This window comes from Stigmatopora nigra, chromosome 20, assembly GCF_051989575.1.
Source record: "Stigmatopora nigra isolate UIUO_SnigA chromosome 20, RoL_Snig_1.1, whole genome shotgun sequence".
Classification (NCBI taxonomy): domain Eukaryota; kingdom Metazoa; phylum Chordata; class Actinopteri; order Syngnathiformes; family Syngnathidae; genus Stigmatopora; species Stigmatopora nigra.
In genome coordinates, this window is record NC_135527.1 from 7,575,479 (window position 1) to 7,592,904 (window position 17,426).

The window sequence follows — 17,426 nt, forward strand, 5'->3', positions numbered from 1 at the left end:
CCCTTTTTTTTCTACTTTATTTTGCGTATTGGTTTCCTTATATGTTTGGGAAATGTAGTTTTTACATGTTTGAGGGTCATAGTAGCCTACACAATCCCATGGAGGTCCATGTAGACTCCATGGCAGGTCGGCAGCAGCTGTGCTCGTGCTGCTTCTGCTGTGTTTACAACCTGCTGTGTAGGCGTACGCGCCTTTGACATGTGCATTCCTCCAGGTTAAATGTTTGCCACCCGCACATTTGCCGTCTTTCCGCACAGCTTTAGGCTTCAGAGAACTCATGTTACAGATGTCATTTGCACCATATGTCATTTCCCATGTATAATGACGTATATATAATTCATGTTTTTGAAATCTTTTGCGGGAAATGCAGACGCAGCTACTCATGTTCGTATAATACTGACCTATATTCATTTAAGTCAGTCTGCTTGAAAAAAAATGAGGAGGAAACATCTTTCGCATGCCCTTAAGTGTATTTTTTTACTATAATTCGAAGTCCATTTAAAGCAGAGGAAATGAATGGGGAAAAAATGAGTGCCATCTTTGAAGTTCACATGCACTGCTTCTAGAGATTTTGAATGAATATTACCACAAACTCGATTTAAAGTCGCTTGATCAAAGGGCTCTGGGCTTTGGATTATAACTAATCAAGATGGCTGGAATAAAACAAGGCCTAGTTTGGAGATTTAAGTCGAAACTAAATTGTAGAGTAGTACAAGGGTAGGGAACGTATGGCTCGGGAGCCACATGTGGGTCTTTAGATGGGTGCTTATGGCTAAACTTTGAACTAAAATCTGGACACTATGTCTAGAGTTTCTTTAATCTTCCAGTTTTTAATTAAAACTTTCTATCCCATTGATTATTATCGGTGTAACAATTTTGTCTATATAATTCTAATACTTTTTCTACTTTAAAGGCAGTGAAATGACTAAAAATACCCTTTTTTTCATGTATTTTTACTTCTAGTAAATTCTTAGTATGGCTCTCAATTAATAACAATTGGAAATATGAATTGTTTATGGCTCTCTCTCTGTCAAAAAGGTACCCGACCCCTGTTGTAGTAGTATATAGTATTTACATTTGAACATCCAGTTTTGTACACGAAACAAAAGTGTATGTAACAATTTATTGTACTGGATATGAGAAAAATAGAACCCAATCCAATGTAGTTGCATTTGGGGTCTGAAATGCCTTCAATTTGTGTTTTATCTAAACGTTTTTTTAAAGGACATCATTGCCTTCTTCGCATGGTACTCCGTCATGTACTGCAGTCGCAGTCTAATAGAGGCAAGCGCCAAATAATGCCTTGTATTTATTTTATCCTTGGTTGCGTTTCAATTCCTCCACTCAGTGCAATTCACCAAAAAAAGGGGGGGGGTGGCGTGTGGGAAGCCGACAAACATGAAAGTAACACCCCCGCGTCCCGCCGCCATTGCCGTCGTCTTCCTTCTCGTGCACGTCAACAGAAAAATTGTTTAGCTGCGAGTGGAATACGATGCCAGTCAAGTGTGACAAATCTGTGCGTGATGAAAGAGAGCGCCCGTATGAATATGTTAATAGGAATTAACTTCTGGGACCAATGCTAAATATACTGTACGTTGTACTCAAAAAGGGGGGAGGCGGCTTGGAGTTTCATAGTCCTATGTGTATTATTTTTCAAGAATTAAATTAAATTAGATGAAGAGCTTCGAACAAATAGGGTTTTGTATGATAGTAAATAGAATCAATTGAAGGTTGAGATATTTTGCGGGCCTATGTAGTCATTTGAAAGACTGCTCTAGATAAACTGGTGGAATTTACTCATGCTTTCGTTCAAGGCCAAATGCTGTAGATTGCGTCATTCGGTTTTTGGCGCCGATCGCCCACTTCCTCCGGACTTGTAAGTTCTGATCTCCTTCCAGGAAACATTTCCCTCTTTCCCGAAGGATTAATTCCACACTCCCAGTAGAATAATACGGCTAATTAAGTGTCCCGATTGTCTTTGTGCAGCACAATGGCACGGCGCCGTGTAAGAAGCAAATCCTTGGGTGTTCATCGCGATACGCACTGCCAAAATCGTTTTCAGCAGCAGCAGTAGGGAGCGACGTTCCCAGTCCGGGGACTGTGGCAGTATTCCAAATCGAGCCAACCCTGGAGGAGGCGGCGTTTCTTAAGGGATTAACGCATTCATTTGAAGTCAATTACAAAACAGTAGCAAATAGAATAGGACAGGTTGATAATGCAACATTGTTATACCAGTAAAGCAGAGTATACAAGTACTTTGAGTACATATTAGTATTGCAAAATGAGGGAGGAGATGAACCGCATAATTAATTTGATCTATCTATACATACAGTGGGGCAAATAAGTATTTAGTCAACCACCAATTGTGCAAGTTCTCCTAAAATGGAAGACATAAAAGATCACTGATAATCTGGGGATCCATGCAAGACCCCATGGCGTTAAAATGATAACGAGAACTACACAGGGGGACCTAGTGAGTGACCTACAGAGAACTGGGACCACAATAACAAAGACTACTATCAGTAACACAATGTGCCGCCAGGGATTCAACTCTTGCACTGCCAGACGTGTCCCCCTACTGAAGCCAGTACACATCTCTTTCTGCAAAGGGACCAAGGTCGACTGATCTGTGTAAAGGAACGAATGAATAGGGTCACGTATCGAGACATTTTGAGTGAAAATCTACTTCCATCAGCAAGGACATTGAAGATAAGACATGGCTGGGTCTTTCAGCATGACAATGATCCCAAACACACTGCCAAGGCAACAAAGGAGGGTCTTCCTAAGAAGCATTTCAAGGTTCTGGGGTTGCCTAGCTAATCTCCAGATCTCAACCCAATGGAAAATCTGTGGAGGGAGTCTTTAAAAATCCAGCAATGGGATTTTCTGGTTTTTTTTTTTCATATTCTGTCTCTCATGGTTGAGGTTTACCCATACTTATTTGCCCCACATACAGTTCCAGCATAAAATATTGCAGTAAGAACAAATAGTGCAGAATAATGACTACTAAACTACAGGTATATAACTTGTTTCCTTGCAGAACCGGTTTAATACTATAGTCCAATGCCTGGTTAGGTTTTTCCATGTCTTTCCTGGACTAATTTCTCCTTAAATTTGATGCCATTTTATTTTTAGCTGTTAATAACTAGAAGTTTAGATCGAAGTAAGTCCCAGATTTGTAGCCATGAGTGACACTTTGCCAATGTGAGCACTGATTTTTGACCTTTTCTTTTCGGCCCAAAGAAGTCGAAATCCCTCAAGTGGGGCGTCAAAATGTTGACAAAGCTGGGCATCGGAAGTAAGCGAGTGTGTGTGATCAAAGTGAACATTTAGCCCTCAGCTGTCCTCTTTAATGCCTTCTCTTTCTCCACTGTGATTCCACTCCTTCCGAGGATTAAAATGGGAACGCCAATCCATACATACCAACTGTCTGGGTGTTGTGTATGTGTGTGATAGTGTAGGAGAACTCTCAAAGCATGGGTATGCTGTACAGATAAGCTCTGACACTATGCGAGATGCAGAACTGCTGTTTTTGTGGGGTTTTTTTGTGTGATTTTGCCAATTTTGGCAATTTGCAGGAAAGCCCTTGGCTAACAAAAGGCTGATATGGACCCAATCAGTTGGTCAGACCACGTCTCCCTCCAAAAATTAATATGGTGGACTGCAAGACGGTTAATGGACTGAATGACGCCCCCGTTTCCGAATCCCAGTTTTGACAAGCTCAGGCATAAAAAGGTCAGCTCTGTGTGAGAGCAGTTGAGAAAAAAAATGGCTTGACACAGCAACTGAATGGTTATGCTGGCGAATAAAACTGTAAAAGGGATAGAAACTGCTGAGAATAAACGACCTTCATGATTCCTTAACGTATTTCAGGATGTAATTGCATTTCTCAGACCTCTATTAATGGAGAAAATTGTGTTTATATGTTATAAAATGGAAGGTTAACGCTCATGTTTGATTAGTTAGAATACTACCCGATAGTGATATATCCTTTCCTTTGTCTGCCCTTTTTATGTACTATAAATACAACTACCGACGGTAGTAGATGCCCAGTGATTCAGAAAATGAAAACAACAATGCTTGTTTTGAGGGAATGGCTTGGATGGATTAATCTATTTTACACGGTTTGATTTATCTTAAGCTTGATTCCAATGGGGCTCTCATCCTATCAGGTTGTCGTTTTCTGATGTAGTTGTTACGCAATATATGAATCCATTCTTTTCAATTTGATAGGAGAAATAATCTGGATAAAACCTGAATTACTGCTTCATGTGTGTCGCAATTGTATTACACGTGTATTTATTTATTTGTATAGTGTACAGAGTACACATAGTTTGATTAAGAACAGCATTTTTGTTATAAATAGAGTAACCAAGACAAGATATTTATATATCTTCGATTTGACAATCTAGGAGTACTTTGAAATAACAGATTTGGCCTTGAGTTCCAGTCCCTTGCTGCTCTCCGGCTCTAACTTAATATGCAAACAATAATGAGGGCTAATTAGATGGCACACATGGGGACTCTGTCATGTTTATTTTTTCCCTGGCGTTGACGCAGCTAATGAAGGGAGCGGATAACGAGTTATGGTCGTCATGGACGCTCCGTCTTGATAAGGAAAGGAATTGACTGACCTCTTCAACGTTAGAAATGGTTTGCTTTAAGTGTTTGGATTCATTATTGTCACCTTGTGGTTGTTTAGTTCATGTTAAAAAGGGAAGAAATTGCCATTAAATGTTTAGAAAATGCAGCAAATGCGTGTGTATGTTAACCCCACTAAGCTATTATTAAGGCTTATGTGTTTTACCCGCCACTGATTTCCTTTTCACGAGTGACAAATAGGTGGATGTCACAGGCAATTATGTATTTCGCCCATGGATAAATGGCAAAAAAAACCTCAACCCTGAGAAAAGCTTAGCTTTTTTTTTTCAAGGTGGGATCACCAAGACGGCAAATCAACAAAAACGCCGATAAAAACAGCAAAACATTTCCTTGCCGGAAATAATTACAACATCAACAAATGGCTGCAATATCTGAACCGGCGTTAGCCGTGTGATTCATGGCTACGTGGCCAGAGGCGGGATAAAGGGGTGCCGGAGCCACCGTGCTTGTTAAGGGAAGGATGGATGTTTGCGGCGCAATTAGCTTCGTTCACAGCTTGCCGACTGATGTAAATCTCTGGGAAAATGTAAGCATGGTTGACTGATTTTGTTTGCTATGACAATACACATTTTTTTAATCTTTATAGATTTGATCTTGTAAATTAATCCTCCATGATAAAATAAAATGAATGCCCCCAGATGTGTAATCCAATCAATTCATGTGTTGCAGTTTGACCTTTAATAAAATTACTTGTACTTTGGCACACATTTTTGAAAGGTCCCTAGACCCTTTACTAATCAACTAATGGCCATAGTGGAGTGTTATTTTTTTTCTAAATGACCTCTTAACATGTCCAGATTATCTTCTATTTTGGAAGCATTTTTAATCTCATTGCGTAATGGATCATTACATCATGCTTGTAAGGTTGGACGAGAACACGAATAGTCGTCAATTAAATTTATTCCTCTTTTCATACAGATGATAGGGAAGAAAATTATATGCCAAAAAATCATTACGTCTACAAAAAGCAGTATTTGTCAACATGCACTTTTATTCATAATTTCTTTCCCTAGCATCGTCATTAACTGCACATCACTTTGCAATTTTCACTGGCAGTAACGACGCCGGTAATTTGCCAAAGAAAGCAAGGGTGGGGGGCGCTTAAGCACAGGCGGGCTATTAATTAACAGCAACACCATTATTTAATTAGCACTTGGTCAAAAGTGAGCTGTATTTGAGTGAGTTGTTGATCTTGTTGAATCTAAAACGGATCAAAATATGGCAAAATCATAATATTTTTAAAATAATTAGCAGTAAAATCGTGTATATTATGTGCCAATAAATAAAAACACATATATATAAAGTATTATTCATTTATTTGAGGCAGTAAACTAGTTCAAATGTATCCAAGACTAAAGTTTTTATGTGTTTGTGTTACCTTAAACCGTAGTCATGTTAAATTATTAATCTGTCGGACATGAGACAGGCCATATTTCATTTTTTTAGGGCAGGATTATTCACCAAGCATCCCAAAACCCTTTTACGTGGACATAAACCGAATACCCAATGTAAACGCAGTTTTACGAATGGGTATATCTAACGTTTACCGAACTGCCGAACAAGGTAGAAGAAGGAGGCACCCATCCCCTAAAATCAATTATGCATACGACTCTCATGCAAGTCCTATCAGGACGAGGGAGTGATTAATAATGGAGCAGCCCAGTAATTACATGGTGGTCGTGCCTTTTTATATTTTTTATTTTTTTTTTCCACTTCACTTCACCCTCCTCCTTCGCCTGGAGCTTGAAAGTACTCATCCTAAAATTGAAGTGACCTCCCTGGTGAAAGGTTTTCTTCTGCCATCTTTAAAAAACAACAATGTCACCGGGTCAAAACATGCCAGTAAAGTAGTTTTATTTCACATTTTTAACTCATTCACTGTAACTGAGAACTGTAAGTGTCAGATATTATTATATTATATTATTATAAGTCAATTGGCTAACCTTAGTAGGAATATAAATGCTAATTATGGGGTGCCCAACTGTGTCCTACTATTAATGGCTAAAAAATAATTGAATATGGCTTGCACAGTAAGCTTGAACTTCTTATTTTTAACATGATACAGAGCTAATTAGACAAACATTTTCTCACATTTCAAAACTTTCCAGGCTCTTGAAATCAATCATAAATGACACCATTGAAAAAAAACACTCAGTCATATTTAACTTATTTACATTTAAAAGAAACAAGAATTTACCATGCAAATTTTCACGTAAATAGGCGCTTATAAATAAAAACTAAATACCATCTAGCTTCTATGCAGCTTGCCATCGAGTACAGTCATTAGCAAACGAGTGGGCTGTCAGCGCTACTTCCTGATGGAACTGCTTTCCGTGGACTCTGATTGGCCAGGAACGGGGCGCCTCCACGACTTGCTATCGGTGGGCGGATGGTCATTTGTGCCGGGTGGCCTAAGATAGCTTGACAGGACAATGACAAGCCAGTAAGCGTGGGCTTGAAATCTTAATAGCGGCGCCAGTGACTCTATCATTGAGAAAGAAATGGCTTGGAAATAGACCTGCCGTTTAGTGTGAAGACAATTCCATGTGGAGTATTCCGTCCAATGCTTAAATGTTGGCAGGACGGCGGTCGATGCAGACGGCTCGTCTGCAGAGAATTCGCGATCAAGGGCTGATTCCCTACTCTACAATGTCCTCCGGGATTGGGGGGGGGGGGGGGGGGGGCTGAGGGAGGCTGGGAAATGATTGAAAGATGAAAAGAAGGGAAGGACAGATATCGGGGGGATGCCGTCCATCTTTGAGGGGGATGACAAGTGAAGGAGCCCAAAGGGGATTTAACTAAGAAAATGGGCCTGTTTCGAATTCGCCAATTAAGACTGGTGGGGTTTCTGAGGGAATTCCATACAGGAGCTGTCAAATTGGGGGTGGAGTTACTCACAGGGGTAAAAAAAAAATTAGCATTAAATGATTGCCAAAGCAGTAAAATAAACAAGCTAAAAATATGAACTAGCAATGACCCATAGCCGTCATTAATAGGACAAACCTAGCATAAATAAATTACCTTCATCTAACGGTTGCTAAAAGTATTCAAAGGCAAGCTAGGATACTCGTATACAGTATTTTCATGACTATAAGGCGCACTTAAAAGTCTGAAATTTTCTCCAAAATAGACAGTGCGACTTATAATCCAGTGTGCTTTATATAAGGAAAAAAACTAATACTACTGAACATATAGTACTTAAAATTTACTCAAATCTGGATGCATATACATTTCTCTCATGTATTCTAAGTATATTTAATTTTACGACAAGAACATGTACTTAATTGTACTCAAGTCTAGCTACTTGTACTTGTGCATACTTTTACTACATTTTCCCGTATGATTGTGTACTTTGAATTCAGGTATATCTACTTGTACTACAAGAATGTTTATTTCATTGTAGTTGCATAGGCATTTTGACATGGTTGTGCGCTTATACTTTGTACTTCTGTGTACTGCAAGCACTGCAAGTATGTATACCTGCACTATAAAGTAAAGTACTTTTACGACAAATGTATCTACCGAAATATACAGAGCGCCTTATAATCCAGTGTGCTTTATATATGGAAAACAAATTAAAATATGTCATTCCTTGCCTTATAATGCAGTGCGCCTTATAGTTGTGAAAATACAGTACTTCCTCAGAAATAATACATTTCCACAGTTTAAACAGATTGGTAAAATCTCACAATAAATAAATGTACTAAACCCTTTTCGAAGGAAAAAGTATATACGGCCGGTATATGTATTTGTAAGAAATCCCTCTTTTAGAAAGCACAAATCCAATTGGAACAGGCAAGAATCTAACCTGCAGAGATGAAAAGCCCTTTCTGGAGAGACGCCATAGGAAGGGATGCGCTTACTTTATTTGTTGTATTTTGGAAGCTCAGCTCCACTGAAGGTCAAAGACTATTGTCTGTCCACAAAAGCCTGTCGCTTGTGTATACATGTACGGGTGTGTGAGTATCTCTCTCTCTCTCTCTCTCTCTTTCCACGCTTGGCGTGATAGGTTCGTTAGCCGGGATAACCTTCAACCACTAGCCAGCCATTTGGAACGGGATCGACGGGCTTGCTGCCTTCTTTCTGGCACTCCCTTCCCCCATTTTTTGTCAAAGATGGGACAGAGAAGCCTTGGCTTTTGTCACGCTAAAAATAGCCGTGACACTCCTTTCAGTCAAGGTCACTGATTGTCTCTTTTTATAAATGACAAATAGAAATACATATTTGGATTTTGGGACTGTAGTTGGAATGGTAGCTAGCATGAAAAGGCAGTTTAGCTTTTATTTGTTATTGTCATACAAATGGTAGCAGTCTAATGTTGACCGTTTATGTATAGTGTATTTTTACTACTATAAGGCGCACATAAAAGTCTGAAATTTTCTACAAAATAGACAGGGCGCCTTATAATCCTGTGCGCCTTATACAAGGACCAAATACTAAAATACGTATCACAATAAAGTAAAATAAATCAGTCGATAGGGTACACGATCCTCTACAGCTCTCACAACTACGACTCTACTACTTTCCCATAGAAAAAATACTACGCAAAGTGATATACTGTATTTTCACGACTATAAGGCGCACATAAAAGTCTTAAATTTTCTACAAAATAGACAGGGCGCCTTATAATCCAGTGCGCCTTATATATGGACCAATACTAAAAATTTGATCATGATAAAATAAAATAAATCAGTCGTACACCTTTTTGAAAGAGAGATCCATAAACAATTCCTATTTTCAAATATTATTTATTGAGAGCAATACTATAGATTTACAAGTCCAAATATATTAAAATGTGCAATTTCTTTTGTCATTTTACTACTTTTAAAGTACAAAAAGTATCTGAATTATTTTGATCACAATGTTATACTGTTGCATCCTTTGTGTGTGTAAAATACAGAAATAGAACTCGTTACTGACACTGCGGCTAAAAATACCATGCGCCACATAGTCGGGAAAATACAGTACATGCACCACTTTGTAATTATGATCTTTTTAAGTCTTTTCTAGACTATATTATGTGCTATGATTCCAGACTCATCCACTATCATATTTCATGCACTTTTAGGGTGTAAAGAAGTGGGTCTGCTTTCACGGCTTTGCGGTCTGCTGGAGGCCCTACTATGCTCTCTTTAATCCACTAATCTGACACTTCCAGGGGCCAGGCACGCGCCTCCAATCGCACAAGAGACCGCATGCCAACCTTGATCAAATAGACTCAACTAGATCACGTAATTGCTCCTGCAAACAAACACGCACTCGCACATTGCAAACATTCAATGCGCGTACTTGTGAAGTAGGAAATACGACAAGAGACTAGTCTGTAGCAAATGGATCACTTGAAAATTATTGGCTTTTCCGGATGGTATTGGTTGCAAGTCTTTGACGGGAGGACATTGAGGTCTAATTGTGCCTGTTTGAATCTGGTTTATTTAGTCATTTAAATTGGAGAGAGGTCTCTGTAGTCGTTGTTTTGCGGTAAACAACTTCGACAAGAACAGGTTGATTAAACTCGCTCTTGAGGAATACTTTTAGATTGAGTGATAATATTTTAAGGCAAGGGTGTCAGACTCGGGTTGGTTCGCGAGCCGCTTTAATGTCAGCTTGATTTCAGGTGGGGCGGACCATTTTAGATATAATATTTAGATTTTTTTAAAATAAAAGGATTAAAAAACTGGATTAAAAGCCCTGAATATTCAGTTTTTATAGATCATAAACAACGTTTATTTTATCTTATTTTTTTTATATATTTTTAGATTTTACAAACTGTTTTTTAAACTAAAAACACAGAAAAAACGATTGAAAAATGACAATTATTGATTTAAAAGGGGGAAATCAGGATATTTAATATACATATATACTCTTCATTTTAATTTGAAACTAAAACAAAATCGGCCCACACAAAATGATACAGTGGGCCATATTTAGACCCCGGGCCACCACTTTGACACATGTACTCAAAGAAATGTATTTTATTCAGAAAGGGAATGTCCCAAAACAGGTGGGAAGGGATTCAAAATGGAAACACCCCCGATTTGAACAAAAAATGACCTCTGTTTAGTCAACCTTGTTGTCAAAATGAATCGGACAGATGGATGGATTGAACCGACTCCATTCTAGTGGAAAATTTTGTCCTATTCCTATCTTTTAGGCATAAAAATAGTAATACACAAGAGTACTATTTCAAATCCTATTCTTTGCAGACTGCAATAATTAAAAAATATAGTTTTATGCTTCATTTTTGACCTTTCTTGAGCATTTAACAGTTCCAAACTGGCTTAGTTGGACATTCCATAGACAAAACACTACAGCGTTCTCATGAAAAATCCCCCAAAAAATCCCTTCTTTCGCTTCTACCCGATTCCAAATAAACACCAAGCCAAATCGGTAAAGTCAGCCTTTACAGTGCAAGCCACTTGGCATGTCTGTTGCGGGCTGCCAAGCTCGACACATCCCCCGCTCGCCCACCACTTCGCTCGACATGTTTATGGATGAGATGTCTCGTGTCATACCACCGAGACAGATCGCTACGGCGGTCCGTAGAATAACAATAGTGTTCCAGCAAATAATAAATTTGGGAGAGAGAAAAAATAAAAAAATGTAGACTATTTGCGCTGACTGAAGAGTCCAAAAAAAAAAAAAACAAGCCATCTGGATGGCTGACATTTCTCACGGTAGAGCAAGAGCATCTGGTGTTCACCTTTCCCCTTTTGCCAGGTTTTGACTCAAATTTTTGTCATCATATCGTGTGGAAAACAGCAGCTCGTTATCGTCAAAGGTTTTCTTGCATTTTAATATTCGGGAGTGTTCACTTTGTTCGTTGTTGTTCATTTTTAACTTTAGCAAAGCATACGATCACATTTTTAAAGTATTAAATGTACATATATTCATTTTTTTATTGATTTCTGAACATGACAAGGTTACCAAAAAGATCATGTACCATCAGGATGATTTTCAATCCCTTAATGGTACATTTTTTTCCTCTCAAGGGAGTATTTTTCTAACCAAGCCACATGACCTGCTTATATTTACAACCCATGCTTCCATATGGTTTGCTTAATGATGCAGCAGCCCCTTATTTTAGTTCACAGACTAGGCCGTCAAACAAAGGGTGCAAAGTCTGGAAGCTCATTCAGTCACCGGTGAGGAGGTGCGTTTTATTTTCCCCGAGGGGTTGATGGACAATCCAGGCCATGTGTCAGAGCACATTTTGCATCTTTCACTGGCTCTTGGGTGGCCCACGTCAAGCTATCCAACGAGGCGGCAAGGGAAACAACTGTAAAAATTGCAGGTGCGCACCCACAGGTGCGTATCACAAAGAAGCCATCAAACATAGACAATGTGTCATTTAACTGATTTTATTTTTGGACCAATAGGAGATTGAGGCAAATCGTTTTCTTGACATTTTTGGCTACTATCTTCAAATTTCAAACTCTGTATCTTACATTTACAATGTTAAGTCATTCTCATCTGTGTGCTAAGACCTACCGTATGCATACATGTACATCTATGTGTATGTATATATGTGTGTATATATATGCATGTGTATGTATATATGTGTGCTTATATATGTATGTGATTGTATATATGTGCTTATTTAAGCATGTGTATGTATATATGTGCTTATATATGTATGGGTATGTATATATGTGCTTATATATGTATGGGTATGTATATATGTGCTTATATATGTACGCGTATGTATATATGTGCTTATATATGTATGTGTATGTATATATGTGCTTATATATGTATGTGTATGTATATATGTCCTTATATATGCATGTGTATGTATATATATGTGCTTATATATGTATGGGTATGTATATATGTGCTTATACATGTATGTGTATGTATAAATGTGCATATATATGTATGTGTATGTATATATGTGCTTATATATGAATGGATGTGTATGTATATATGCTATAGGTCCCACAAAGTATGGACAAATAGGCCTAAGGACAGTTTTTCTCCACAGTAATCAGGACTTTAAACTTGCGGTAGCACAACACACAGTCCCTTCTGTGTAATAACTTAGTGAGGGGCAGGGTAATATGAAACTATGTTTGTTGAGTCAATGATGCTGATGACAAAGCATATGTCCAATTATTATTATTATTATTCTTACACCATGTCAACAAAGCCCAAAAAACTGGTTCATGCCGCCTAAGAACAAATAATATGATGACATTAATCCCCCTAACTTTACAAATTGGTTCTCCCAGAAGCAGTTCTGTATTCTGACAAACCTAACGTCCCTTAAAGTATCATGAATGAATAAATAAATAATAATTTTACAACATCATCTTGGCAGATCATTTCCCCTCGACACACCTGACCGTCACAGTAGCCGGATGTAATGGAGCATCTCTGGAAAAAAAATCAAGTAAATGAGGCGCATTGATGCTTGGTTTACCTTGGCCTAATGTATTTGCACGCCCACTTTTCTCAGCCCTGCACATTAAGCCTCAGCTTTTTTTTACTGGACTTGAACCCCCATAACAAACTTACCGATTTGTATCCTTGATTCCAAGTCTTTTTATCACAATTCTCCATATTAGCCTTTAGCCAAATTTCTTCCAATAAAAAAAGCATTTGCTCAAATCCAACCCTTAAATTTGAATTAAAAACCTATCACAAAACACACCACTTGAGCAAGGCATATTTGAGTCCTATTATCGTCATTTCTAAAGATACGACTGTTTGTTTTGTTGTCATTGTTGCACAAAGAAATAGTCTTACTGAAATACTCCAGCTGGCTAATTACGGTCCAGGGAGAAAGCCACAAAAAAAATGCCCGGTAGTCATGATGGGAAAATATGGGGGGCATAGATGGATTGCAGGGGGGGACAGGGATTACGATAATTCCGTGGCAACAGCTGTTCCGATCTGTCCACCAGCTGTGTCTGCTATGGGAATGGAACCCGAGCCAGGATGAGATTCTTTGTCCATGCAAGGAATAGTTTGATGGACTGGTTTGAGCCTAAGTGCTAAATTTTTTATGGTAATACCTGTTACCATTTTAAAGGTTGGCTAGATAGATGGGAGACCAATCTTTAGCAATATGTTTCTCCTTAAAAAGAAGCACTAATAGCACAGAGTTGGATTAAGTTGTGTTGGAAGCCTGATCTGCTGCAATCTGCACAAATCAATAAACAGGTTAGGAGCGCTAGAAGCCTTAGCGGCACCCGCCCGGCATTGATCATCATCCCCATTAACGCCTTCGCACCTCCAACCCTTCCCTCGCCTGCTTTCTAGCTCGTCCTTTGTCTCTTTGTTCCACTGCTCTCACACCGTTGTGGTGGTTTTTTCATTTTTTTTATTCTTACCCAGATCCCCTCGGCGCTCTTAGAGACCTCCGACTCGCGCCAGTAGATGATCTCACATCCGAGCAGCTTGGTGGGTGCAGTCTTGTCTGTCCAATTAGTTGCCGGAGAGAAGATCAGGCTGCCGTCTCCCCTCGCGTAAATATACGGGCCGGGAATTCCTCGGGTTCCAATGTCGTGGACTTGCGGATGTTACCTACCTCAGTAGAGCCAGGAACACAATGAGGCGGCATAGGAAACAACTGTAAAAATTGCAGGTGCATACCCATAGGTGCATCTCGCAAAGATGTGTATGTATATATGTACTTATATATGTATGCGTATGAATATATGTGCTTATATATGTATGTGTATGTATATATGTGCTTATATATGCATGTGTATGTATATATGTGCTTATATATGTATGTGTATGTATATATGTGCTTAAATATGTATGTGTATTTATAAATGTGCTTATATACGTATTTGTATGTATATATGTGCTTATATATGAATGTGTATGTATATATGTGCTTATATATGTATGTGTATGTATATATGTGCTCATATATATGTATGTGTATGTATATATGTGCTCATATATATGTATCTTACATTAACAATGTCAAGTCCTTCTCATCAATTGTATGTACATACACATAAAGTATTGTATGATTTAATTCTTTAATTCTTTATCAGGGACCCATACCACCTTGGTCACAATCTGTTTCAGCTACTGCCCTCTGGTAGACGCTATAGGTCCCACAAAGTATAGACAAATATGCATAAGGACATTTTTCCCCACATCTATCAGGACTCTAAACTTGCAGTAGCACAACACACCATCCCTTCTGTGTAATAACTTCGGGATGAGGTAATATGAAAAGACGTTGGCTTTTGTTGTTGATGACAACAACAAAGCCTATGTCCGATCATATATATTATATATATATGGACACAAAACCTCTCTTTCGTATCGCCAGCTAGTTCTGACCATGACATCGAGTACACCACGGGTGAGTGAGAAGAGATAAGGCGCTGTTGGAGGGAAAAAAATGACAAAGCTCTAAGAAACAGCAGTGTCCAACCATGGCGCTTGTTTTCGACCATTCCCAGTCACGGTGAAGGTTTGCGGGGGCAGAGGGGCATGTAATTGCCCTCTCTCCTCCGTCCACAACCCTTTAATGAATGGTGGCAATCTCCAGGCGCCGTTAAAATGGTAACGAGTGCGCGGGTCAGCAGCCGGCCTCAAATAAAGAGCGTACACCAGATTTACTGTATAGTGGCCCTAAGCATGAGACTGACCATTGAAGGAGGTAATTGGCAATATTTGGACGGATGGAGCCATTTATTGCACGCGATTCTGTGCTTTTTTTTCGTATTTACTCAATGAATTGCTGGCTTGAGGGTCAATAAATGACCCAGAGGACCCTAAAAATGTTTTGGGTTAACTACCACTACTAGCCAATGAAATTTTTGCTGCTAAAAGATGTGTAACCAGGTGCATTGTCACTATTATATTGTGAGAGTCTAGTATGCTGCAAATGTACGAAAAACACAGAAAAAAATGATTAAAAAATACAATTATTGATTTAAAAGGGGGAAAATCAGGAAATTTAATATACATCTATACTCTTCATTTTAATTTGATCCTAAAACAGAAAGATGGCACTCATTATTTACTTTCCCGGACCACACAAAATGAGGCACTGGGCCACATTTAGCCCCTGGGCCGCTACTTTAACACATGTGGTTTAAACCCACAAATCAGTGTGTAAATTTCTCCTTCATTTTCCAAAATGTCTTGACTTCTTTTCATCCAAGACTGTGATTTAAGTGTTTGTGTGCGGTCAGATATTTTTTTCCTTCCCTTTTTAATCGAATGACTGCATTCTTCTTTGTCGGAGCCCCTTCCATCCTTTTCATTCCTTCCCCCTTCGCTCTATTCAATGCCCAAGCGCAAACAAGCGACGGCAATGTCCCCAGGACAGCCGGCATATTGTCAAAGCCCGGCCGTGATCTTGACTCTTAATGGACTGTCTTGTGTATCCCGCATGGAGTCACTTGGAGGTCTTGACCGCCATGTTAACTTCCCCTTGTCAAAAGTCACTCTACTCATTCGCCTTGGCGGAAACAAAACAATAAAAACAGGGCGGAAGTTGCGGTCATACTATTGCAATCGAGCTAGACTCGATTATTTCTGGCAAAAGACGATGACTGGAACTTTTGTCTGTCTTTTACGGGTTAAATCTTTCTTGAATAGAGTCTTCAAGTGTCAAAACTCGGCTTCCTGACATGAAACTGTTGGTGGAAATGGATCTAGTCCACATTCTTTAGGTCCGAGAGCTTTTATTTCAACTGAAAATTCCGCCAAAGACACAACGGGAGGTTGTCTTGAGTGAAGTGATGATAGAAAGAACAGTTTTTGTGCTGCGTGGGCTTCAGAGAGTGCCGAGTGTTGTTTGGAAATATAGACAAAAATATCTCTTCACCTCCCAATCTCAAGAACATCAAAAAAAAATCCTTTCACTTAAACCTCCGGGCGCTCCGCATGACCTTTCCTTGCTCCTCTCGACAAGATGACAGTGCAAATCCCAATGCTGTCAAAAGCAGTAACACTTGGGAACAACAGTCTGACCGGGTGAACTCGCGGTGTGATGGACTAGAGCTTCTGATTCATAAAAATATCAAGGAGGAACAATCAAACCTCTATTTTAGTGTACAAACATGTATATAAGCACATATATACATACATATACATAGATACACACATATCTAAACAGATATATACATACATATACATACAAACACATACATAGATACACATACATATATCTAAGCACATATATACATACATATACATACGAACACACATGTATACATACATATACATACGAACACACATGTATACATACATATACATACAAACACACATGTATACATACATATACATACAAACACACATGTATACATACATATACATACAAACACACATGTATACATACATATACATACAAACACACATGTATACATACATATACATACAAACACACATGTATACATACATATACATACAAACACGCATGTATACATACATATACATACATACACATACATATATAAGCACATATATACATACATATACATACATACACATACATATATTCATACATATACATACACACATACATCTATACATACATATACATACAACACTCAGCCATTTGTTTTATTAAACAGCCTGACAGCTGATAGGAGGAAGAATCTGCAAAAACGCTCCTGCCTGCAATGAGGGTGCAGCAGTCTATTGCTGAAAGAACTTCGGAGGGACTCCACAGACCCATACAGGGCGGGTGAGGTGCTGTCTATGATGGACATCATCCTGGTCAGCATCTTCCTCTCTCCCAATTCCTCCACAGAGTCCAAAGGACAGCCCAGAACAGACCTGGTCCT

The 17,426-nt window shown here is 38.8% G+C and overlaps 1 protein-coding gene across 11 annotated transcripts in view; it reads left to right on the plus strand.

The window, feature by feature from the left end:
• Positions 1–17,426, plus strand: part of sorcs2 (sortilin-related VPS10 domain containing receptor 2) — a 48,177-nt gene that overhangs the window by 6,410 nt on the left and 24,341 nt on the right. The gene's annotated exons all lie outside the window — the stretch shown is intronic.